The sequence below is a fragment of the Polyodon spathula genome, chromosome 8 (genome assembly GCF_017654505.1).
Source record: "Polyodon spathula isolate WHYD16114869_AA chromosome 8, ASM1765450v1, whole genome shotgun sequence".
Classification (NCBI taxonomy): domain Eukaryota; kingdom Metazoa; phylum Chordata; class Actinopteri; order Acipenseriformes; family Polyodontidae; genus Polyodon; species Polyodon spathula.
The window spans coordinates 35,720,515-35,748,292 of record NC_054541.1 but is presented as its reverse complement, the minus strand read 5'-3'; the positions used below and the strand labels follow the sequence as shown (position 1 = coordinate 35,748,292).

Genomic DNA, 27,778 nt, shown 5'->3' with positions numbered 1-27,778 from the left:
TAAATTATTATTCTTTTTTTTAAAGTTGCCCCTAGTACTGTATTTGATTTTCTTATAATTACATACTTTAGTCTAAGAATTTATATAAACTTTTATGCATCAATATACATTTTAAGGATATAATAAACCATATTAGACATATACATATATGAACATGGGACTAAGGCATGTATATGAAACCTTATAATTGCACAGCACTAACTGCAGATGTGTCATTAACTGTTACTCCTTGTTAGTAAAAAAGTAAAATATTGTAACAGTCTACAGTATCTACAGTATACAACACTTGCAGAGCATTGTAATAAAATTAAAAAATTACTATTCTTTTATATCTTTTCCAGAATTTCTAAAAAATAATCTTAAGGATACTGAAGATTGTGTAGCAGAACATGGAATTTAAGATGGACATACTAATGAAGGTGTTTGGATGTACTAATGAAGGAGTAAACACAGACATTTGTTTAATCTTCATTTGGCTTTGAAAGATTGACAGAAGAAAATCAAAACCCAAGGGCATGTAATGGTGGTGAGCGGGATTAAACCTGGGCAGTTATTACAGTATGCAGAAGATTTACAGACGAACAAATACGCAAAGGAACATTAACAAGTAAAACAGTGAGGAAATAACTAAAAGCATACATCTGAAAGGTAAGGCATCATTAAGGTGTTATTATGTGTATAAATCCTTGGTTTAACACTTAATTGATGCTTAATAGGTTAATTGATAAGGCATTATCTAGTATGTTCTAGACTGTAGGAACTGAATTATTATTTTCAAAGCTGTGTCACACAGGGCCTAGTTTTAATTCAGTATTTACTTTGAAAAGTTAATGTAGTAAATGGAGAACATGACTAGTTATTTTATAATGTTCAATAAATTAAAAGTTGCTCATTCAACAACATACTGTTTGAAAAAACATTTTCCTAAATTGCTTTTTCCCCCTGCTAAAAAGTTGAAATTCTTCTCGCCTCACTACAGCATGTACATTTATAAACAGTGCATAATATTTTTCACAGTGGTTAGTAAAGTTTGCCATAAATCTGTAGAAGGCAGCTTGTTTTAATGAATACTGGTTTTCAATGACCACTCTGAGAGATTTTAATGCTTTATGTATTTCCAGTGGATATAGATTATGCCTGCACAGTTTGAAGGCCCTTGAGGGGTTGTTTAAGCAGGTTTGACTGCATAAAAAATGTTCCTCAATCAGTTGTTTGAACTCAATTAGTAAAGAGGTGTAACATTAAGGTATCGAATATTTATATATTGGTTAATGTAAAGCTTTACAGTAGAGCAAGGTTTTGCTGAAATAATTCAAATAACAGTATTTATTGTTAAGCGTGATAATACAGGGCAAAAATTAAGTGACTGAAATACTGTACCTTAAACCTACACACATTCTGATTGGTTAGGATGATAAACATTTACAATTTTTCTGTGTTTGGCAAAATGTGAAAACCTTAATTTAAAAAATTCTTCCATAATGCATACACAGAAGTGTAACCTTTCTTATCACAGAAATGTAACTTTTCTTATCACAATGTATAGTTCATTTAACGATCCATTTCCCATATAAAAAATGAGCATGGTTACCATGCTTTTCCCATTCTTCCCTTTTACTTCAGTGTCGTCGCTTCACTATACTGTATTTCTGTGTCATGCTTTACAATGATTTTACTGTGGTATGTTGGTTTTTACCAAAGTTTACATTTTTGTCCCATTTATGTTTAAAATGTGTATTGTGTAGTTCATGCTTCTAGTATTGGCTGTGAAGCCAATACAGTATGCCATGCAACTGAATCCATACAGATTATGATACAGAGATGGAGGGAAACATTGAGGCAGAATATTAGCTAACTCAATTAACAGAGCAATCTTTAGTATAGATTTAATGAATAAATCATACAACTACATAATGCTGTTCAATTTAATTTATTTCTAACAGTGATGAAACTAATTTTCAATATTTTAACAAAGTAGTTTGACAATGCTTTTGACGAGATATTTACCTTGATTAGTTGAAACATGGAAAGCAATTGTTCAACTATTTACCCTCCATGCCCACCTCCCCAAGCCCTTTTTAAATGTGTATATATATGTTTTAGTTAGTTATTAATTTTAGATTTTTAGGAGTCTAAACAAATGTTTGTATTCCTACCATGTGTTACCATAGGTCCTGTCTTTTTTAAATTTTTTATATTTATTATTAACCAAATGAAAGATTTTCTGTTTCTGGACAGATTAGGGGGGGAAAAGTATTAACAAAGAAGACAAGATTGCTTTGCATATTGACAGCAAATAATAGGGTGACAATGGAAATCAGTTCCTGCACCTTTAAATGGGAAACCACCCGTTGTCATTACTAACTTATCTTTAGTCTCTAAATGATATGGGGGACAGGGGACAAGACGGACATGTACTCTATTGGCAGGCCAGAGTTTTCTAAGAGTTCTGGTCTGGTTTCTTTCAGTTAGACAGCTGGGTGTGAATGAGAACTGAGAACTCCACTTCCGTATCTTATGACATGTGTGCGCCTCATGTACCAGTAAATGCAGATGGGGACTGTCTACAAATAGGAACTTGAAGCTGCTCCCTACGTGCCATACTAGGCTGCAACACTGCTTTTCTTGCACAACCAATAATTAATACGCATGCAGAATTTAATTACAAACATTATACTATGAGAATTAATTATGGATGTGTACTCACATCTCGTAATTAATAGCTGGGTTCATTTTCACTTAACAATTTTGCACATAGCGGGCTATTCCATTCTAACAGAGAGACAACTCATACTTCTGACAATAAATAAATAAATAAATAAATAAGCAAGTAAGTCTATTTTGGTTTAGCTGAATAGTCTTACAAGGTCTTCTACTTGATTCCCAGTAAAAAGCAGTTTTATTGCCAAATGACTCAAATCTGATTTATAATGTGGGCAATTGTCAAGAAGCGAGATGGGTTGCCTTTCAAAATCTAAGGCATGTGTAGAGAAAAAAGGTCACTATAAAAGAAATACTAAAACTATGAATGTACATCTTGGAACATAAAATGGCATAGCACAATGCTCAAGGTTAATACTCCTACTGGGTTTTCCATGAAATGCCATATGCTTTCAAAAACAATTACTGACCATATAACTAATAATTATAAATGTCTAAGTTGAAGGCGGTTTTATCTGTGGATGACTATTACTTGGTTTTTCTTTAATGAGAATAAAAGGTAAATATTTTGTGGGAGGGGCTCGGGCACTGTCAATGACCAGGGGCCTATTGCACAAACGTGGTTTAAAGAGTTATCCTGATAACTTCCAGGTTTAATTGTGAAAGTCAGGTTTATTCTGTTGCACAAAACAAGATAATAATAGCTCTGGCTTAAAACCATGGTAACATATCACGCTTAAATAAACCTGTTTCGGAGCAGGATAACAAAGATTAATCCTGACTTTTAAAACTGAAAAAAAAAAATAATTGTCACCTTTTATACCGAGAATGGTAGATGTTGATGCTATAATTATAAGAAGATCTTTTCGTGGGGAGAGGGTGTTCAGTGATCGCCAGGATCTGATTAATAATCCAGATTCCACCCTGTACAGTATGTGCGATACCGCTTCTCTAGGGATGGTGACCTATATCTGGAGGATCTCCTAAGATCCTCCCTTGAGCAACCAACCCGATGAAGCAGAGCCATATAGCAAAGCTTACCCATATACAGGTACTCTGCATAGATCTAAGATTTATGGCCTGTGGAACAGTGTGTACAGTCTGCAATGCCGAAAATCTTAATAAAGCAACGATATGCAGAGCTATAAGGAAAGTGTACCTTGCACTGAAGAAGTTGCTGCCAGTCTTCGTGAAATTTCCCAGACTTGGTCCAGTCAAGTGGAACAACAAGGAGGCGTTCTATGCTTCCTATTGCAGATAATTATTCTATTTAATGTTTTTATCCATATAAATAAGGCAAAAACATTCCTATAGTAAATATTTTTTATTTTTCATTAATCAGAATACAGCGCAATATAAATACATACGTTTTAAATAATAAAGCCCGGGATTTGTGCTTGTGTCCTCGGGAAAAGACTTGCGTGTTAACAGCAGTAGCATTTTTTATTTATTTATTTTTTTTTAAAAAAAAAAAAAAAAAAAAAAAAAAATCTTTAATGTTGTCATGCAATAAGACTAAAATGTGTTGCTCAAAAAAAAAAAAAAAAAGTCGCCCTTTCGTTTTCTCCATTTTTTCCAGATGACTGTTAATAAAAATTACCATGACAACACATTCAAATAGTTGGTTCCACGCGCATAGATAGAAAAAATTAACCTGGTTTGAGTTACCTAGATTAATTTAAACTCAGTCTATGTTAATCCTGTTAACTCAAACCAGGTAACTTAAACAACCTGGCTTTTTTAAACCACTTTTGTGCAATAGGCCCCAGGTTTCTGTCATTATAGTATTTTGGAAATGCACTTCCATTGTCTGGTATGAAGACTTTAGGGACTAGCTTTGTAATCAAAATGGTTGTTGTTTTTATAGTGTTGGATGCCATCTGTAAAATGTGAAAGTGAATTTTGATCTCATGACGAACCAAACGCTTCTAGAAGTAATCAGCAGGCAGTGCTTACGCTTTACATTTGTAAGCATCAGCTACCCCTTTTGACCTACAGTGTAATGGTGGTCCGAGAATCTTGTTGGTTTAATCATTTTATAAAAGTTAACCTTTTATTGCTGTGCTGTAAATGGGTTTTCCACAAGTACATTACAGTGGCATCCTAATTTGAACCAACCCTGTGTGTGGTGTGGCACATATGCACCATTAAACTGTTCAATCTCTATTGTATTTCTGTACTGCTTGGACCTTTGATTTCCTGTAATCTCCAAAAAAACAGATCTGGAAATCCCAGCTTTATACTCTGCTGTCAGAGGGTAGGAGTTGCATTGGAGTCTTCCTTATAGAAAATGCAGTGAAGGCTCGCCAGATGTGCCCGGCTAAGTCGTAAAAGCTGTGCCAAATGTACTGCGCCGTACCCCATTCTCAATTCAGTTCAGTTTGATTTATGTGTTTTCTCATCCAGTTTCACTGCAGTCATTTGACAAACAACCACCTGATACCAACACCTCATACTGTATCTCTTGAGACCATTTGAGATTTGAGAACTTTTTTTCCCAGGATTGCTGCATGTAAATGGAAGGTTAACTGTTCCAGTGACCTTCCATATAGCAGTCACATGACTTTTTCTTTCAAAGATAATACATACTACACACTTTGACATACTGCTCCTAAATGCAATACACAGCTGTATTCAATGATTCTCTCCTGTTTGATTATGGGTATGAGCCAATCAAAATTAAGTCACAGGACACATAACTAACACATTTAGGCCTAGCACACTTCAAACACCTCTGGAAATACAAACTGTATCTAAACATATTGGCAGTGTGACTTCTTCATTGTTAAATATGTTCTGAAGGAACATTCACAGTAGTGTGCCAGTCGTTGCTTAAATTGATCCAAGTGGAGAATTATTAAAGCTCCTATAAAATAGTTTTTTTTATTATGAATGTAAACTACTGTTTCCACACATTCTAAATGTGCAAACACTAAATGTACTTCCTTACATGAAAATAATATTGTCTGTAAAGTTAAAATATGCAAGTTAGCTGAAGTGATTTCCTTTTCCTTGTTTAAGCTAATAATAGCACAGGTTTACATATTTTTAACTGAAAATAAGATTGTAATGTAAAAATAATAACAATAGAAAGTTCTGTAGAATCCAGTTAGCGATTTTAACAGTAGCTGAGTGGGTGTGTGGAGGAAACATTAAACACTGGGCTTTTTTTTTTTTTGCTGCTTACTTAAATTCGAAGCCATAGTGCCTTTTATAAATGGTCTAGAAGCCTATCGCCCAGATTTGTATTTTTTTAAAATTCTTTCATGTAATATGAAGAATCCACAAAGTTTCGTTAATGGTCCTCTGCATCAGCTCATTGCTTTGTTCATACTGTCACATATGGGCATTCCAAACAAATCGCACAAACATCATGGCAGAGCCACAGAATGATAAAGACAAATATGTTCTTCCTTAAGAGTACTGCTGAGATTCATCTCTTTATGAAACCAAATGATTCCAGGTTCGTTATTCTTGTTATTATTAACACCTTCAACTACAGATGTAAAAATTAATGTGCATGCCACAAAATACTAATAGATAAATAATATAAGATAATATAACTCAATTATATAGATAACATTTCCATTAACTCCTTGTGTGCCAGTAAAACATAGTAAAATTTGCATAATCTGAGGTGATTTTGTTTTTTACTCGGGTTGCTATTAAAAGTTTTTCTCTGTCTTATTTTGAAAGTGATATAAACATGGCTGTCTCTACTCTAGCTAGTAAGAAGAGAAAATGTGATGGTGAAAATCGTAGATTCAACAGTGAGTGGACCGATAAATACTTATTTATATTATCAGCTGTACCGAACACAAAGCCAATGTGTTTATTGTGCAATGAATGTGTGTCTCTTAATTAAGGAATACAATGTGATTTAAGGTGGCTCGAGGAAAGAAGTGCAATTTTTTGCATTGAAGTTCACTATTAACTGTTATTATATAACAGTTATACTGTTAATGTCAGACACAAGCAAGGGAGCTGTTGCTGAGTGAATCTCGGTTCAGATAACAGAGAGAGACAGTTACGACTCAGCCGCTGTGAGCATATGATGAACAGGAAGCTTGTGTTTTCTTTTGTTCTTCGTATGTATAGCTGCACTGACATCAGGTATTCAAAAGACAATTTTAATGAATAGACAGAACATTGTTTATTTTACATTAATTGAAATATATATATATATATATATACACAAGTTTATTTGTTTTAAGTGACACACTCAGATTGTGTGATGGAAGTTTTTTATGTACATTTTCACTCTTTTTCTGTCACATCATTACCTTACTTACAACCACAGTGTTGTGCAGTTCTCACTCTCAGACTATATATTATAGAATAACAGTTATACTATTAATGTCACATGCATTTTAAAATGTTTCTAATGATACTCTGTTAAATATTCACATTGTGCTATTATTAAAGTACTATTCATATGGTAACATTTGTAAGTCTTGTTCAGTATACTAATGTTACATTATATAATATGTATTGTATTGCTTACAAATGTACAGAATAAAATACTTCTGGCCCGCCTACTCCTAACGTTTTTCCAATCTTTTTTCCAATCTTTTTTCCAATCTTAAAAAAATTAGTTGAAGAGCCCTTCACATTCAGATCATCGTGGCTTGCTCTTCTTTCTCCCGTTCTTCTCAATGCACTCACAGATGCAAGGGATGTTTGCGTGAATGATTGAATAAAAATTAAACTGTCACCAGACAGACTGCTGATAATAAAATCTGCTGGAACATGTTCTAGTCTGCGTTTCAGGAAGCAGCAAAAAGGTACTTTTTTGAAGTGTGTGATCTAGGTCACATTGTGAGGCTTAACCCTTTGCCGTCTTATGTCGGACTAGGTCCGACATTACAGTTTTTCCTTTCCAGTATGACATCATCAGAAAGGTCATACACAGTCTCGGGTAAATCGGGTTTGTGAACGAAAAAAAGGCCAAAGAGAGGGATAGGGTAAATCTCATTTACTTGTGCAAATAACGAAACACACGAGAAATCCACGCTCACTTTCGCAAGGAAACCTGCATTTCACATGTAAATGTTATTGAGCGTGTTTATTCTTAACTATAAATATTGCAAGGGAGCAGGACAGTTGTTACTGTGGATTCCAAGATGGCAGAAAGTAGTGGCTGATGGGCGATTTTATGGTTAGCAGTGGTGTAGTTCACCTTAATGATAATGCCGGCGGCTTTTTTATAATTGTGTTTTGCACTTCATGCTGCACTTCAGTCCATTTCACCAGTATCCTCCACCTTCCTTTCAAGTGCCCACTACCTATTGCCTGAATGAAATGGATAGATATATGGATGTGCTCTATAGCCTGGAGGTCGCCAGTTCGAGTCCAGAGTATTCCAATAAATTGATGAAAGTAGCAAAGATGCAACCTTTATAAGAGCCTTGGACGTACCTAGGATAGGATCAGATTGATGGGTCCTGTTTTAATTACTATGAACCTCTTCATATGTAGCAATTTTGTCAGATAAGAATTGTGTTATAAGTTGTGAAAGCTCTTAAAAATAAATGAAATTGTCTAGAGGATAGTCTTGTAACTCGATCAGTGCTAGCCAGTGACTGTAACATGTACTTGACTTGGGACACCTTTATGGCATAAAAAAACATGTCTTTCAAGTTTGGACTTGTCAAACATTACTGTACATGGTGTTCCATGTGGGAAAACTCGTACAGAGGCCAAAGAGACTAAAGCATATTGTAGTCAAAATTTACATTCCCCTTAATAAATACAAAATTAAGTAAATCACTTTGTTTTCAAAATTAACTTATACAAATGTAACCCAGCCACTGTTATAATAGTACAGATATTTTGAATGCTTTTGACATTAATAAAAGTGCAAATCACAAGATTTATTAAAAATAAATTCTCAAAGAGCAAACAACCTTACCTGCAAACAGCAAGCCTGGAATGAATTTTCGATTTCAATTTTTGCCTATTTTTACACAAAATATATATATATATATATATATATATATATATATATATATATATATATATATATATATACACACACACACACACACACACACACACACACACACACACACACACACACACACACACACACACACACAAGCACAAGCATATTATATAAAGTAAAATGTAATACTGTTTCACCAGGAGACTATTGTCCAACAATATTAATTGAAGAAATCAAGATAACAGGTAAGTTACAAGACTGTTACAAGCAGTGGCGTAGCTAGGGGGGTTGTTTTAGGGGCTTTAACCCCCACCCTCCACCCCCTCCGAAATGAACTATTTAACTACGTGGGACAAAAAAAAATCCTGCCAACCCATTCACCCCCGAAACTTAAATTATAATGTAATCATAAAAACAATCCACATGGTATCAGGCTTTGTATTGCATACTAACATTGATAATCACTTTAATGCAGACAATAAAAAAAAATAAGAAATCTTAACTATTTCATTAGCGGTTTACATGAATGATAGATGGTTTTGAACACAGAACACACAATTGAAAACATCCCATTTGCTGTTGTTATGTTGTTTTTATTTTAATGCTCTCATAACAAAACTTTTAAAATTATTTCATAAACAAATAACAAGGCAACATACATTTTTTAAATTTTGTTTTTAAATAAAATACTTCCTGATAAAATGTACCATAGTTTTCAGATAGAATGCTACCTCTCCTGTGCCATTATTTTAGTGAAAACTCTTTGGGGCAGAGATAAAATATACATTTTGGATGATATCATAAACCAGAGGCAGCTGCTAAACAACACCTGTCAGATTCCCCCCAAAAATGTAATAAACAAATATTGTGGGAAATGTGATTATAGAAAGGGTTGCATTTACTTTCATCAGTGCTTGAATAAAGTGTCCCCTTTGCTCTATGCACTGTCGTGGCACAAAGAAGAAAAAACTTATGTGAGGGATAAAACACAATAGTTAATATTAATCAATTGAAGTGCAAACCTGTAAAAGTTAAGCCTCATTTAGCGCAAATAGTATTTCCACAGCATTTTAAGTTTGTAATTTGCAGACCTATACATTTTTATTAATATAATTAAAATAGCAAAACATTAACGAAATCAATTAATTAAATAGTTTATTTTAAAACCAGTGACTGCAGGCGTAATTAAAGTAATGGGAGGTGTCTCACAAATACGCTGTATGCTGTGATGGTATTTTCATAGCATAGAATAGGGAATATTAAGAAGTGGAAATTGTGCAAATGTGTTACTTTAAATGTATTCGTTTATTGTGAGAAGGTGAGAATTTGTGATGGCACTAAATATTTTTACCATCACATGGAAAACACTGGGGTGTGCAACTGAATAATATTGACTGTGTTTGTAAAATGTCCGTTTGAGATTGCTATGTCATCAGAATTTGTATTTTTTATTTTTATTTTTTTAATTATTATTATATGTGCTTCTAACTTAAAAGAGAGTAATTTGTTTGTAAAAGAGAAATAATTCAGTGTTTGGATAAAATCTACAGAACATTAGTTACCCTTTCTGCTTTTAACACAGAAATGTATTTGCATTAAAATGTACTTGTTTTAAAATTATCTAAAACCCACAGTTTTAGGGAAAATATACAAAAAAAGTAGTGTAGAAATGCACAAGGGCACAATCATAAAAAGGCCATGTTCCTTTATAGTTGAAGAGAAGTACAAATATCTTCAAGTGTGTTGTTCTTTTGGGGAAACAATTAAATGTTTGAGTTAGAGACTCAGCTATGAAAATTGAATTACATTACCTGAATCTTTAAACCTTGCCTGTTTTGTATGTTTACTGCAGCTATTCATACCTGTGTATCTACCTGTGTAAGACTGTGTTTTACAATTGAAAAGCATTTGGGCGTATTTTAAGGGTTTACTAGTCTTTAATGAACTCCAGCCTATATTACAGTAGGCCCTACTCGAACCGAACAACAAAGTAATGTAAATGAGCGTCATTTTAGCACAACAGTGGTTTATTTGTAATTTGAAACATTAACATGAAATTTTCTCCTTTCAAAAAATATAAGTTAATCAAAGATGTGATTAAATACTGTGGAAATTGCCTATTGCAGCAGATGTTTAATTTCCTTTTACATGCATACAAACTTAAAGTGTGAAATCAAACCAGCGTAACCTTCAGGGGAAGTGAAACCCCTTTAATGTCAAAGAAAAGAAACGTCGATATAAAACACTTTTTTCCAGAGAAACAATTTCTCTTTTTTGTTTCTAAAGGGAAAGGATATATATATATATATATATATATATATATATATATATATATATATATTGTTATATATTTTTGTTTTTTCTATCAGAATTACTTTGGATTGAAGATGGTCAATGATGTATTTCGACTGTTCGGGTTCTATTATGAAGAAAAGGTCGATGTGTGTGTTTCTATGAGTACGTGGGTAAGGTTATTCAGATGCAAATCTGCTTGCCACTCACCCAATAGGTGCTTGAGGCTATTTAGCTAGGCCACACTGTTTCTGGTTCACTTGAAGCACAGCAACTGCAACTGATAGAAGTGAAACAAATAGTTGTTTTTAGTGCTTTGACAGCATGAGAAAAGAGTGAGATCTTAGTATGTGCAACAGGATTAAAATACCAATACAAATCGTTGGGCAGGCAAGTTACATATTATTTTTAAAAATTGTTGTGTCTTATTAATCTTAAACCTCCCCAACATAACCTGGGAGAAGGGATTCATATTAAATATTTGTATTTATACTGTATTCTACTGCAATATTTTTGTCTTAACCTAGTATTGAGAACAATAATAAAAGTATTCTATAAAATGTTATATTTATTTATTGATGTATTTTCAAGTGTAATCTAAGCACAATTAAATTATGCATGGTCAAGCTAATGATTGTAAAATTTGATATGAAACGTGGGGAAATTCCAGTAATGTTAAAGCAAGTTATGTGGGTTCTTTGGTGTACAGATTGCCATCTGTAATATTATTTCCATGGAGCTGGCTAGGATTTAATCAACACTTCATTCTTCTTTCCTTGAGCAGTCATAGTACGAGTTGTAATGGTTTACAGCTCTTTATTGTGTAAAAATAAGCAGAGTACAATGAATCTAGTGTAAACATTTTTGACTCCCCCCACCCCCACCCCCCCATGCAATTATTTACGTATCTAATTTTATGTGTCTTACAGCACAGCGATTACATCATTACATGCAACGGACATGTCACGAAAGGCCTTTTATCATAACTAAATCTGCCTGCTCCATAGTTGTTCTAAATACTTGCGTACTGGTTGCCATGGTAATGTGTCTCTATGTAATGTTTGTGATCTAGTTTCCTATTTTCTATGTGTAAACGTGGCTTTGGTGGGAAGAGGCAGTCGTTCAGACAGCCTCTTTGACGTCAGAATGTTTTTTGTTTTTTTCCTGGAAACCTGTAGAATTTGTATCTGATGTCATAGATGGGGGGGGGGGGGCGCTCCTATAGGATGCTTAACGTGTGCATTAGAAAACCTCAAGATGCAATAGATTCACGAGAAGCAAATTATTGTTAAGATATGTAAATCTCTATCTTTTAATATTGAATAAAGAGAACATAAATAAAATGATACAGACCTAACAACTGTGCTCCTCCTTCACAGCTTTTTGGGTTAGATTCCTAACAATTGTTCTCCTTCTTCACAGCTTGTTGGGTTAGATTCCCAATGCTCTTTACTCTACATTGTCATGAGCACATTTTTTCAGAAAGGAATAAAGCACACAATAAAGCTACCAAACCAGGGATTTATTGACTTGTGGATTCATTACAGATTTTCACTCGGCTGCAGATGGTGCAACACGTGGTTAAGACTTGCACTTGCAGATTTTTTTTGTCACAGCAATTTCAGCAAAAAAAGTATTAAGTATTCATAAGGAAAAAAGATAATAACCTATTTTGTGACATTTCATGCATGCTGTTCTGCAGTATAGTAATTTGTAAACCAAGTTACAGATTTCAGTAGCTTCACAATTGGTTGACATATGAGTGGGATGATTGCTGTGGTGCAGTTTCAGAAGTTGCTGTGTTCATGCATTAAAAGTATGTGTTGCTTTTGGATGGACTGCCTCTCTTGGTTCATAATAATTTACTACACTCAAACATACTGCTGTTTCCCATGGTGGCAGCCAGCACTCAGTGGGTCTCAGCCCAGTGTTTAAACCTACTAGTCTTCAACATGTCATTAAAAACACTATTTTATGTATTATACAGCAGCAAATTAAACAATATTTTATTTACAAAGTACACAGTATTTGGATAATTGCAGCTTAGCAGTAAAATGTACATTCATGCACAGACTGTAAAAAGTGATTTGATTTTGAAAGAATCGACAATACAACAGTATTCAAGGAGTGGCTAGCCATGATGGTGTGTGCACAGTCAGGACTATTTAAGCATTGCCTCACCAATACAGCCCATGAATCGGTAAATTTTTTAACCCTTCAGAGTCTCATAAATTGGCTGTTGTTCAACCTAAATGTATTACTCCTGTGCATTTATTGCAATGACTGAAACGGAGTTGGAGCTACATGTTCTTAAACAAACAAAAACAATGTTTTGCCTGAAAATGAAATCTGCTATGCACAGTACCATTATTTCTAATGAATAGCTTTTATGTACTACATATTTAATACAATCAAGCATGCAAGCCACTGTGAGCTTGTAACCAATTGATATTGTGTGTCTACTGAACACTGTACTGTATCTTGTTTCATATAATTACATGTTGTTTAGAAAAGAGCCAGTATCACGTCAATATAGGTTATAACAATACTAAAAAATGTATTGGACCTTCTGTTTCCTATCTCTTCACAAATCAACTTTTAAGTACTTTTTTGGCATTATGTACTACTTCAGGTATCATTTTAAAATGTCTACTGTAACGGTAATTGTATACAATAAATTCAATACCAAGACCACTGTCTGTTCTTTGAGCGCTGGAATGCGGAAGTAGCTATCTCATTTGTTATGTGTCCGTGTTATCTCTGTGGTGCAAGGGCTGTCTGTATTGCTCGGATACGTCCCTTTTTCTTTCGTCTTCATTCAGCTCCTATCAGTCTCACACGGCCATTGAAAGGTTTTCTCAGCTTTATCCAGAAAAAAATGACTAGAAACCTGTGCTTTACATCTTTTTGATGACTGGAAAGGGAAAATTGTAATGTCAGACTTGGTCCGACATAGGACCGCAATATCGTTACTAACCATTTTTTCCTCCAATGACAAGGTGACAGTATTTGCGGGGAGCAGGTAAATCATGATTCCGGCAGTCTTTTAAAACAAGTCTGTGTTATTTAAAGTTGCGCTGTGATGGCTGGAATTTTTATTTCTGGGATGTAAAATGAAACTGCTCACAGGATTTGTTCAGGTAACCCAACAAGGAGTTGGGTCTCTCCAAAATGGGAAAACAAGAGAACGAAAATTGTAATCAACACAGGTTTTAATCCTTTGTAGTTCTAACACTCTTCTTCCCAGTAGAGAGTTACATAATCACATTTCAGAAGGGAGCGTTTAAAAACATATGTCCTGTTCAGGATATGTAACAGGATACCTCTTATCAGGGGGTGTGCTCTTTGAAAATATTCCTTTCAAAGCAGATGGCTGATTTTTGTTGAAGTGAGAAAAGATGTTCATCATCACTTTAAAAAGCTAATTGGGAAAATATAAGAAACTCAAGTAGATAAAGGCATTTTTTCTTAATAAGCTGTATGATTTACAGAGCTTCTATTGTTCTGTTATTTCAACCAAAATGTGTGTGTCACTTTCCAGAAGATGTTGACTGAGAAAGCATGACTTTTGGTAAAGGCTTAATGGTTACTCACGGTACCCCCACCCTATTTAAATGTTGTTTAAGTTAGGTACTGCTCGAAATGAAGGTGATTCATTGAATTTGTATGTGTTATGGAAATGCATATCATCGTGGAGATGTTTTTCAACTGTTAGTCCATCTGTCAATATGGAAAACTTTCTGTAAAACTATAAAATGATCTTATTTCATGTGTTCCCCTTTTGTTACTGTTTACTTGGCAAAGATGTATTTACTGTTTACCACTGTTTATCATATAAAAAATTAAATATTGGAGAGTTTGTGAACAATTAATTCTGTCTGCAAATGTAACTACGTCATCCCTTTTTGTGGAAATCGTTACTGAAGAGGCATTCGTTTAAGTACAGTTGCAATTGAGATAACACAGGATCTGTAAAGTGGTGTTGTTCCTTTTCCTAATTTACCTCCATCAGTCGTTGTTGGGCGGTATTGCTGCAAAACACGTAAGATTGAAAAAGCACAACAGCATCACAAGTAAAGGAAACACTGCATTGATCTGCTCATAAGAAAAAGAGAGGCTTCTGGCTTTGATGTCTTCAGATTTGGTTTACAGCTGTCTTCTTTAATTTTCTTGCTCACCTTTGGTTATTGGTGTCATCCAATAAAATTAACCCTTTTGTGGCCATCATATTTTGGAAATTGTTACAATACAGTACATATGTCATGATATACATTACAGCCACTTTCCATTTTTTAGGTAGTGTGATTATTAACTAAATTTACTACATCAATGCACTATATCTCATATGGTAAACTTACTTTCTAATCACCCTTTATATCCATTTTGCTTAATCTTTCTATTAGATGTATACAATTCCCCTTATATTATGCCCCCAGGGCTTATTCCCATGTCAAGTTGCAATGCTGTAGAGTATGTACTCATCTTCATACAATTGATACTGTTTAGCCAGTTCTTCATATTCTTTTGTCAGTTAAGGGCTACAAGTGGTAGCCAAATCTAATTAAATGTTAATCCTTTGTAAAGTTAGAAAATAATATTGTATTAAGTAATCCTTCGTTACTGTAGTATTTAATGTTCATTAACATTTTTATTTATGTATTGATAAAAGCATATAAGTTTATAGGCTTGGTGGTCCAGCGGTTATAGAAAAGGGCATGATACCAGGAGGTTCCCGGTTTAAAATCCGGCTCAGACACTGGCTCACTGTGTATGACCCTGAGCAAGTCCCTTAACCTCCTTGTGCTCTGTCCTTTGGATGAGATGGAAAATCAAGGTCTTATTGTAAGTGACTCTGCAGCAGTAGTTAATTCATAGTTCACCCCCTGGTCTCTGTAAGTAGCTTTGGATAAAAGCGTATGCTAAATTACTAATTATTAATTAATAATAATAATAATAATAATAACTAGTTTTCGGACTCTTCTGAGAAGAAACAAAACAACTGTAAACAATGTGTAATAAACAAGTTTGCAGGAAGGAACAGGAGCTGTTAGATTACTGTTCTGAGTTGCTGGGCATTTCAGTATCAACATGAAAAGGAAATCCATAACCATTTTAATAAAAACAGAGACCACAAGCAGTATTTTAAGCAAGGCAATGTACCTTAAGCAAGTTGGTAACCCCCTACTCCCCTCTACTGATAAATAGATTATCAAAAACAAAAAGTAAATCCAAACAACTTTGACAGTTTACTTGTGGTTCTGAAAAAGTCATTTTCAACCTGTTCAAACTTGTTCTTCTGAACTTACACAAAATGTGACCCCTGTATTACTCTGCAGTTGTGTTTTTTTTTTTTTTTTTTTAAACTAAATGCCAAATTAGCACAACTAACTTATATAAAGTTGTGGGATTTTCCCCCCATAAATTATATTGGGTGGAATTTAACACGAATCACTGTGAAACTTACTTACAGTAAGTGAAATGTTAAAATAGCAGAGTATTAGCTTTACTAATAACGTATGTTCTAGTGCGAAAAAAAGTGATTTTTGAACTTTTTTACAGGTCTAGCTTCTCTGCTGAAATCCAAAACTTGATCTTCATTATTCTTTGCAACAATTCCATTATAGCAACACCTGTAGAGGCAGCCATGGCTCAGCTAGGGCTTAGGAACAAGAGCAAAGTCCAACCAGCACTCGCATATACAATACCCAGAGACATGTCAGTCGTGTTTTACTGCCCTTGTATTAAGAATAAAATCAATCCCCATTATATATATATATATATATATATATATATATATATATATATATATATATATATATATATATATATATATATATATAAAAGCTTTAATTAAAATTAATTAATGCATTTATATGTCGCATGCGATTTCCGACTCATCAGTTTTCAGATACAAAGCCCATCTCTTCAATGTTAAAATTTATTTGATTATCCGGCACAGCCAAGTTTTGTTTTTGTTTTGTATTTTTGATGAGAATGCAGCAACAAATAAACAATTGAGAAGAGCGATTCCAGCTACAGTAATGTGAAACAGTTAATCATAAAACAGTTTTAGATACTTTGTGATGTATTTTTTTTTTTAAATCTGTGATCTTACATTTGTGCATTTTTAATTACAAGTGCACTGTGAAATCAGAGCTTTATTGAGCAGCACATGCAATTTTGAATACTTTTTCAATTATTTTTTTTTTTTTTAAATCTGTTGATAAACTGCATTGGTTTTTATATTTTACACAATTCTGTGCATGGGTAACGTTTTGATTACATTTTGCTATTGGGTTGTAATGTGGAATTTTGCATGCTGCTACAAATTAATACGTACCGGATTTAAAAGAATGTAATGCACAGTCCATGTGGCCTCTCTTGGCAAGTGATATTTTCAGAATCATATTGTTCTGAATCAAAATACTTCTGTTGAAAATACAGTAATGTAACCAACTACAGTACATCTAAATCATCTAAATTTATTTTGAAACACAGTCCTTTCAGCTATCTAGTTGACATTGTATCTTTTTTGTGAATCCTGAAAAATGGACAAGGGTTGGAACGGGCCAAAATGAAAGAATCAGATATGCGTCACACTCTTTAATCTGCCACTGAAGTCAAAATGTGGATGTGTGCACTGCTTATGACACTAAGTGGCACTAAGTAAGATGACAAAAATGTGCAAACTCTGCCTAATACAGTATAAGCCCTTTAAGACTAAGAACATCAATATTTGCCTGATAATCTATCCCTTTGTGTTTTTAATAAGTCTTATTTGATATGTCTAAAATCATTGAAGCACTTGTACTAAACACTAGTATTACATGCTTTTATATGAAAGTTTGAGTCGTTGACCCATCCTGCTGAAAGACATCTAAATAGCATCATTTTAGAAACGCGTAAGACGATTATTTGAATATGTGTTATTGTGACAGATAGGAGTTTGTTCAATTAGAAACTAGTTATATTAGATGTTACTAACTGTTTCTCATAGCTTTGTGGATATTAAACCACATTCTTGTTGTATAACAGATCACTGTTATTTTTTGTCATAAAAGAAAAGTACCTTTTAACCTTTGTCTCCCAGAGTGAAAGTAACTGAGTTTTGTTAACTGAAAAATTTTCCATTGACTGGAAATGTGAATATGCTATTTTTTTTTTTTAAGTGTTTATTTTTTTTAATAAAAACATTTTTAACTGTAGATATCTCATCTTGATCAATTTAAAAACTGCCTAGTGAAAATTTGACCTGCTTGTTACAAATAGTATTCTCACAATCTTATTGTTCTCACATTGAAGTTACCAGTGGAAACCAAAGTAGAATTCTACATTGAATTCATGTTCTCCTAAAGCGAACCTGTTACCACATAGTATTTTGTGCATTTGTACTCAATTTCCATCCTTTCCTCCTCATTTACTTTACAGTACTCTGAATGATCTGGCTGGATAGTTAGGTTTCTTTATATATACAGTGCTTTGCAAAAGTAGTAACCTATGTAAGTTTCAAACTGAAATCTTATTCAGGGATATATTTATATTGTCCCATGTAGCTGCCAGTTTGTTTTCCTTCAGTTTTCTTAACAGTTTTTGTAGATTCGGTATTTGTTCGAATCTCAAATAATTGGATTTGGTGCAGCCCTAATATATATACAGTGCCTTGCAAAAGTATTCAGACCCCTGACCAATTCTCTCATATTACGGAATTACAAATGGTACATTGAAATTTCGTTCTGTTCGATATTTTATTTTAAAACACTGAAACTCAAAATCAATTATTGTAAGGTGACATTGGTTTTATGTTGGGAAATATTTAAGAAAAATAAAAAACTGAAATATCTTGCTTGCATAAGTATTCAACCCCCACACATTCATATTTGGTAGAGCCACCTTTCGCTGCAATAACAGCTTTAAGTCTTTTGGGGTAAGTATGTACCAGATTTAAACACAGTGTCGGAGTGATTTTGGCCCATTCTTCTTGGCAGATTTGCTCCAGATTGTTCAGGTTGGTTGGACGACGCTTGTGGACCGCAATTTTCAAATAGTGCCACAGATTCTCAGTGGGATTGAGATCAGGACTTTGACTGGGCCACTGTAGGACATTCACCTTTTTGTTCTTGAGCCACTCCAATGCTGCTTTGGCCTTGTGCTTGGGATCATTGTCCTGCTGAAAGGTAAATTTTCTCCCAAGCTTCAGTTTTTTAGCGGACTGAAGCAGATTCTCTTGCAGTATTTTCCTGTATTTTGCTCCATCCATTCTTCCTTCAATTGTAACAAGATGCCCAGTCCCTGCTGATGAGAAGCATCCCCACAGCATGATGCTGCCACCACCATACTTCACTGTAGGGATGGTGTGTCTTGAGGCATGGGCAGTGTTATGTTTGCGCCACACATAGCGCTTTGAGTTTTGGCCAAAAAGCTCTATCTTGGTCTCATCTGACCACAAAACCTTTTCCCACATCGCAGCTGGGTCACTCTCATGCTTTCTGGCAAACTCCAGACGAGCTTTCAGATGGTACTTTTTGAGTAGCGGCTTCTTTCTTGCCACCCTCCCATACAGGCCAGTGTTATGCAGAGCTCTTGATATGGTTGACTGGTGCACCATTACTCCACTTCTAGCCACTGAACTTTGTAGTTCCTTCAAAGTGATTGTTGGCCTCTCTGTGGCTTCTCTCACAAGCCTCCTTCTTGTTTGAGCGCTGAGTTTTGAGGGACGGCCTTTTCTTGGCAGTGCCTGGGTGGTGTGATGCAACTTCCACTGATTTACACCGTGTAACAAATTTTTATTATTTTTTTTGTTCCTGGGTAGTAAGTGTTATTTCCTAATTGCTTATGCCTCAAAAGTATAGAAAATGGCTATTATTCCCCACAAACTTTGCTTTTGTGACCGGGACAGTGATATTTCAAAATATCACTATTTCCAATGGGAAAACGGGCAAATGTGTGCCTTTTCGTTCACATAAAGTCAGAAAAAAACAACATATGAATCCAAATTAACATGTATTTATACTAAAGTAATACAAAGATGACCACAAAAGATTTAGAAGTGAGTAGTTTTTCGAGATTTACAATTATACTGTATTTTGTGTATCTTTGGAAATTTTGAAATATCACTGTCCTGGTCACAAAAGCAAAGTTTGTGGGGAATAATAGCCATTTTCTATACTTTTGAGGCATAAGCAATTAGGAAATAACACTTACTACCCAGGAACAAAAATTGTGTTACATAGTGAATTATTGATCCGACTGTGCTCACTGGAATATCCAAACACTTGGTTATTATTTTGTACCCTTTCCCTAATCTATGCATTTGTATTACTTTATCTCTAACTTCTGTAGAATGCTGTTTGGTCTTCATTTTCCTTCAGATTCACAGCCTTACCAATGATCCTTCAACAGTGGGGTTTTTATCCAGAAAATGTGACAGCAACTGTGAAGGCATACTATCAACCTTACTTGGCGCCCTTCCAGGCCGGGAGATAGACTTACAGTTCAGATTTGTTCTCTTCTGTTCTTAGGGGTAAAAAGAAAGGACTAGATTCTCATAGCTATTTACTTCATATCGTCATTTAGGACTTTGTTGTGCACAAGGCTGTATAGTGTGCTATAACTGCACAAGAACAGAGATTAAAAATTTAAAAAATGTCAGTTAACAAAGAAACTCCATGCAAGTTTTATACAATTGAAATGCTAATTTAAAAAAAAAATACAAATCTTGGGGTGAATGGAACATCCAAAAACCAACGTAACAATGTCTCCAGGATCAGTACAATAAGAAGTTGAATGAAATACTATCCAGTGCCATGAAAAAAAAAAAAAGTTGATTGCAGATTTATTTATTTTTAAACGGAGAGTCGGGTAGCTGTTGTATTATTATTATTATTATTATATTATTATTATTATTATTATTATTATTATTATTATTATTATTATTATTTCTGTCAAAAACCCAAAGCAAATTTAAAAACTTCATCTTGGTGCTTCTGAGATGACAGTTAGCCTACCATTATAGGCATTACGTAATTTTGTTATCTACACAGATTTATATGTTTCGAGGGGACCGCTTGGCATGCAGAAATGGTATGGCCAAAATAAAATTTGTGCTCTCTTGTACTGGAATGGTGGACTTGTTCTTACATGTCGAGAATTTGGGATTCATGTAATTTTGCTTTTGTAGGTCTACATGTTAAGAACATAAGAAAGTTTACAAACGAGAGGAGGCCATTCGGCCCATCTTGCTTGTTTGGTTGTTAGTAGCTTATTGATCCCAGAATCTCATCAAGCAGCTTCTTGAAGGATCCCAGGGTGTCAGCTTCAACAACATTACTGGGGAGTTGATTCCAGACCCTCACAATTCTCTGTGTAAAAAAGTGCCTCCTATTTTCTGTTCTGAATGCCCCTTTGTCTAATCTCCATTTGTGACCCCTGGTCCTTGGTTCTTTTTTCAGGCTGGAAAAGTCCCTTGGGTCGACACTGTCAATACCTTTTAGAATTTTGAATGCTTGAATTAGGTCGCCACGTAGTCTTCTTTGTTCAAGACTGAACAGATTCAATTATTTTAGCCTGTCTGCATATGACATGCCTTTTAAGCCCGGAATAATTCTGGTCGCTCTTCTTTGCACTCTTTCTAGAGCAGCAATATCTTTTTTATAGCGAGGTGACCAGAACTGCACACAATATTCAAGATGAGGTCTTACTAGTGCATGTTGAAGTACTTTATGAGAGTAACCAAATGTTAAAAACTAAAAGTTAATACCTTTAAAGTGGTTAAAACATTCATACGTTATTTATTAGTATTCTAGTTTGTTTACATTTGCTAGTCTTGAGTTTGATCGAAGTTCAGTGTAATGGAGCACTGTGCCTTTAAGTCATAGCTTACTACTAAGATAAGAAATAAAAAACCATGCAAAGCTCTCTTGTACGTATTAAAGAAATAATGCATATTGCTTTATTAAACATTTAACAAACTGTAGCAAAAAAAGTAGTAGGCTAATAATAGGAATAATAGATCTAATAATATTTGATACTGTAAATTATTCATTTGAAATTATTCAGTGTTGTCTTCAAGGGTTCAATATATGAGATCAGTGGAGCGCTTGAGGTATGTACTTTTTTCGCAAATATCAGGATATTTAGTGTTTTTTTTTTTTTTTTTTTTTCTAATTGCTTAATACGTGATAGCTTTTGACAACTTCTTAGTTAAGTATAAAATTCGGTCCTGCGAAAATCTTGCAATGTGATTTATAGCTGGAATTGTGTAGATTTGGTCGGGCGATAACAAACCACTCCCCCTTCTCAACCCACTTGTAGTCAACAAGTGATAGCTGCTTTTTGAAGAGTGAAAAGGGCTTGTTTTGGTTCCGCGAGAATTCTTGTGTTTTATTACCGCCAGTGCTTTAGTGCTAACTTTGATTTGGTCTGGCCATTAGTTAGCTTGATGTTAGAAGTAGTACTTTAATATAAAAAAAAAGTTTTGCAACCGTATTATAATTGACTTTGTTTTTCATTGATTATTTCTGTTTCCTAAAATATGATAGTTTTCTTTGGGTCTTAGTTATCAATAGTTCAGAGGTGAATGAAATCCAATGAATAGAAATCTTTTGGATGGCTAATAATAATAATAATAATAATAATAATCATTGGCGACTTGTAAGAGGAGGCAAGGGAGGTACTGCCTGCTCGAGAATTTTTAAATTAATTAACTTGATTTGTATTTATGTATTTATATAATATGCAATAATAAAATATAGATTTTACGCAGAGGCAGCTATCATCCAGATTCTCCTCTCAGTCACCACTGGACGTTCAGAGGAGGCAGACACACTCTTCTCTCCTCTGTAGTTATGATTAGACCCTCTGTTAGCCAAACACTTGAGTAAAGCCATCTAAAAAAACAGCCAAGAGTGGCAAGCCTTCTCTCTCCTTTTACCTGTTTTAGCCAATCACCAGATGTGTGCCCTCCCACTTTGATAACCTTGGATACTAATACTGAGGAGAGTGAAAGGAATGAAGCGCCGTTTAGGAGGATGTGGGGAATGCCTAGAGATTGATTAATTTAAATGAAATCTTTGTTTTAATTAAGTGTACCGCTTCAAAAAATACAATTGAGTAATGTACTTTGTTCTGAAACTAATATGCGTTGTTAAACACACGCTGGCAGTGTGTAACAACAGTTACATTTATTAGAATAAATGATGATGGGCTACTGTTTTCTTTTCTCTGCTGGCTAGTGGAGAAAATTAGTTTAACAACCTTGAATTGGGGTTAAATATTAACAGGCTATGAAAACTATAATAATAAGATTGTTCTGCTGCTGGGGGCTTAAGCAGAACCCTGGCTTAGACGGAAAAAAACCCGGTGGCCCCCATAATAATAATAATAATAATAATAATAATAATAATAATAATAATACAGTTTGAGAACTATCCCATACACAGTATAATTTGTATTGAGGAGAATCCAAGCATTAAAAGTAACCCACAAATGGCCTACATCTAAAAGCTGCAATAACATTTTTTTTAGTATATAAATGTTTGAAGTGGGTGTAATGCAAATTCAGATCCGTTCTATGAATTTAGGTGTAACATAAAAAAAAAGGGAAGGGTGTCGGGTCCTTGGACTCTATTCACATATGCAATGAAGCTTTTCATTTGTTGTGTACACTGTACAATACCAGGCTAACAAAACTATCCTCACATTGGTTTATGGTGAAAGAGTATTTCTTTTATTTTAAAAAAGTGAACTTATTACCAGTGAAGGTGAGCTACTGTTTCATGTTACTGATTTTTGCATTTACAGCACTTGTGGTGGATGAGTGTCACTGGCATGCTTGTTGCTTTAGGTGTCTCCTGTCACAGGTCAAATAGAAGATCATTGTTTTTAAAATCCTGTATATTTGGAGCTATACACAAGGCTCTGCAAGGGTTTCTAGTGGTGTTTTAGCCATTTTTGAAATGCTGATGAACAGCCAGTATTGACTGGTGCCAGATAACTAATGGCTAAATCACAGAGAATGTGCAGAGTCATTGCCACGGCTATGTTTGTTTGCAGAAAGAAGATCAATTTACAAAGAGACTTCTCTCAGGCTGTTCATATGATGTGTTGCAAAACTGGCATTCATTAACTGGTAATCTCACAGCACTGAATTGAGTTTAATCAGGATATTTTAATTCCCCTGCTGTTCCTTAAAAAGCAATCCAGCAACAATCACTTACAACATGTGTCAAAACAAAAAATGGGCATATTATCTTACCGATATTTAACAAAAACACAAACCTGCATATATGAGATTCTAATAATAGTCCCTACTTTTAAACATCTGTCATGTTACATGGTCAGGGGTTCTGAAATTGAGCTGCTTGTTCTCTCCTGTTGCCCATGTGTTGCACCATGTTCTTAAACAGTATGTGTAATATGGCACTGGGATTGCATGTTTTCCTTGTTTTGGATGACAAGATCATGCTAGATCGTCAAAGTCTGTTGCAGCCATGAGGCAGATAGTGATTGTGTAATGAGGGTGAATCATCAACTAGTACAATGAAATGTACTCCAGTGTTATATACCTCAGCTACTTGATGCAGTACACAGTCAATAGAAGTAATCAAGATCTACTTAAATAGGTGGAAATCATTTGAAATTGGATCTGATTAGAAGTGTACTTTTGGGAGGGCGGAGGTTTATTTGTTTTTAAACATTTGAAAGGTTAGCTTGTACGCTGGAGGTGTAGGTCAACAATCAGTTTGCAATAGATTTAAATAGAGGAATTAGCAGGTTGCTTTGTGAAAACACCATCACGAGTCATTTCTGTTTCTGTTTCATTTATAAGAGGAGTCACACGTCAGAGGAATAAGGCTCACTCACTTTTTTATTGCACCTCCAGTCTCGGTAACTCTGGTGTAGGGGCAAAACACCCTTCTACTGCTGTCGAGGAACAAGATAGAATAGCAGAAACTAGGTAAGTTTTTTCAAACAAATTATTAACTATTAATTATAAACTTATAACGTTGCAGTTTCTAATATTGATCTTTATTTGCTTAATATACAGTAGTAAACTCAAACGTTGAAACTGCTTAATTCATAGCTGTACATTTTTGTGTTTTAACCCTGCAAGTAAATGATTATGTGAAACTGTCAACTGCGAGTTGATTAAGATGAACCTACCATTTGCTATTTTAAATGAGTTTTACCAATGCGTTTTTAATAATAAAATGTGTTAAGCATTTTTTTCTGTATATTTGTGTTAAATGTTTTACGTTTATTTGTTTTCAATATTAATGTTTAAGTTGTCTGTTTTATTTGTCTGTGTAGCATAAAATAATACAAATAAGTCTAAATGTAACTTGCCTCCTTTCTGTGTTTTGAAGTACTTATTTAAGAAATAACAGGCAAAGCATTGCAATCATAGATGTATGAATCTACAGCCATTCTAGGAAATCCACAAGACTGGCTATTAAAATGTTAAGAACTAATAACCAAGTTATTGCTAATGCGTGAATAAGGGCTAAACAGAAAGCATCAAGATGTATTGTACTATTATTCAGTAGATAAATACTATACTGTATTACTAGCAGAATCTGTTACCTGGCACCCTGTGTCACCGAAGACAGAAGAATAAAAAGCAGGTAGTGTAGGTATTATCTAGCACACCACAGTCTGTTTCATTTTTCTTACTTGTCCTGCTAGGGTTTGATGAAAACTGGTAAATGGTATAATGATTCACAGGAAGCAGTTTTGGAATTCAAAGTGCTGCAGTGTGTAGGTGTCTAAAAGGAAGCTGGAGCCAGCACTGTTACATACCCATTTGCTGGTATTTGGGTATTCACTTACTTAATAAAGCGTTTCCCAAAATACGTGGTGGGATTTACAGACATTAGTTTCAGGTCACTGTGGTTCGACTTCTGTTTTAAACTGCGTAGGAAGATAAGCACAGTCCTTAAATGCACTTTTTTTTAAAAGGAAGAAAGAAAGAAAGTACAATTTCCAATTAGATTATGTCCATGTTATTGTGATCAAATAAACATATGACAGCAATAACTTTATTTTTGTATAATGTTTTTTTTACAAAAATGGTAAGAGGTTTTCAGGATTGTTTGTTTATTAACAGCAGTAGCTGGTTTTTAGTCTGGATCTGGGAGAAAGTAAAAACCTAATCCTATATGTTTATTTTGCATTTAAAAAGCTAGGCTTGAAAATGCATGACCACATGTAGAGGGGGTTATTCATTCAGAGCAGGGTGTACTGTACAGTAATTACCTTTAGGGAGAAACCTATTCTGTGGTTGCCAGTGTGCTTTCTGAGACTGCAACAGCTTTCTAAGAACTAAATGACGTGCACATAAAAAGTACAGAATTCCAATTACTAGGTTTTCTGTGAAGTTCTAAAAACCTATGTGATTTACACCTGACCCAATAGATGTGTAGGTGGGTAGAAAAGATGTGTCAAGATATCCTTAGACAGGGCCAAACAGGTGCTCCCATCTGCAGTTTACACTCCAATCTGCAACATGACTTACACGAAGCTCAATGATTCCTAACTATATACTTTATTCTCATTCATTCATTTTTTCTCGTATGGTTTTCCCTGATAGTTTAAGGTTTAAGATCTACAAACAATGTGATATGCCATGTCTTCTTGTGGTGTCAAAATATAGTACATACTGTACCAAGCTGAGTGTGTAAACTATGACAAAGTCAAAGAGAGGTCAGTGATTTCCAAGATCTAAATGGTCTCCATCCAGAAAATGTCTTTGAACAAGTTCAACTAATACCAAATCCCAGGAGAAACTAGGAGAGTTCTGCTAGCTTTTCGTTGTTCTTTCATGGAGCACATCCACTCAGTTAACGTAATAGTTGGACATTTGGTTAAAAATCAGACAACCAATATCTTGGCCACAGTCCAGAGGCTCTGGAGTGACTGGCTGTGAGGAAGCTTAATGTCGTTCTGTTTGTAGCCACTCCCAACAATAGCTGTTGAGACAATGATGTGCAGCCCAACCACTAATCATTATCATAATATAGTACTGGAATTAAAAGCATGCAGCTTGTAGCCTCTAACAGATAGTGCCAAAAGACAGAAATACTGGAGCTAAACTAATATAGGAATGAGGTGGCCTGGTTGTGTGTGGGTGTATATGTGAGTTTACAAATGATTTCATGAAAGTACAGAATTAACCCAGACATTACCTCAAACTGTTTTATAGTAAGTTGCGGTGTTCATTAAAATGTATGTGAAAAGTCTTGGTAGATTCAGAATAGTTAGACATAGAATACAAAATGTTGGTAATGTGAAAGTGTGGACTTTGTTTAATGAAGAGTCTCAGTTGCGTTGGCCTTTTAGACTTACATTTGTTGTTCTAAATCCAACATTATAAAGCACTCCTTATGAATAATTAAGAGCACTTTTCTGACCTCACAGCCTCTGAGTCACTTCCAGAAACTTGAGAAAGATTGAAAATGCTATACCTAACAATCATCAACTCTAATAGAAATTCACTGTGGACTGTCCTGTTACTCATGGTGCTAAACGTGTGATCGAACAAAATGAGCTCTAATATAACACAGGAAGATAAGTTGTAGGGCTTTAAGTCAACGGATCCCTCTCTTTTTATTGTTGATTACTCATAGCATTTCACAGCCCCTTAGATTAAGTATCCACGTTGAAACCATCCCTTTTTAACAAGGTATACTCAAACCAGCCCTGATTGTGTGAATGTAGTCATTTCATACTTTTTAAGTTAATTTTAAAAATGCATAGTGGAAACATTTGGGACAGTCCCAGTTTAATTTCAGAACACTAAATAATGTACTTTTTGTGCAGTTACAGTTTGATGAATTGCTAAGAGTTTTATTTTACCAATCAGGTAACTCAATACTTACTGGGTCA

At 34.5% G+C, this 27,778-nt stretch overlaps 1 long non-coding RNA gene across 2 annotated transcripts in view; it reads left to right on the top strand.

The window, feature by feature from the left end:
- LOC121319870 overlaps nucleotides 1-27,778 on the top strand; it is a 72,056-nt gene that overhangs the window by 21,943 nt on the left and 22,335 nt on the right. The window contains exons 2-3 of one of the 2 annotated variants that reach the window (XR_005950758.1): nucleotides 342-648; nucleotides 24,777-24,851. This is a non-coding gene — a long non-coding RNA (uncharacterized LOC121319870). The remainder of the gene's footprint in view (nucleotides 1-341; nucleotides 649-24,776; nucleotides 24,852-27,778) is intronic. The other variant, XR_005950759.1, reaches the window with a different exon arrangement.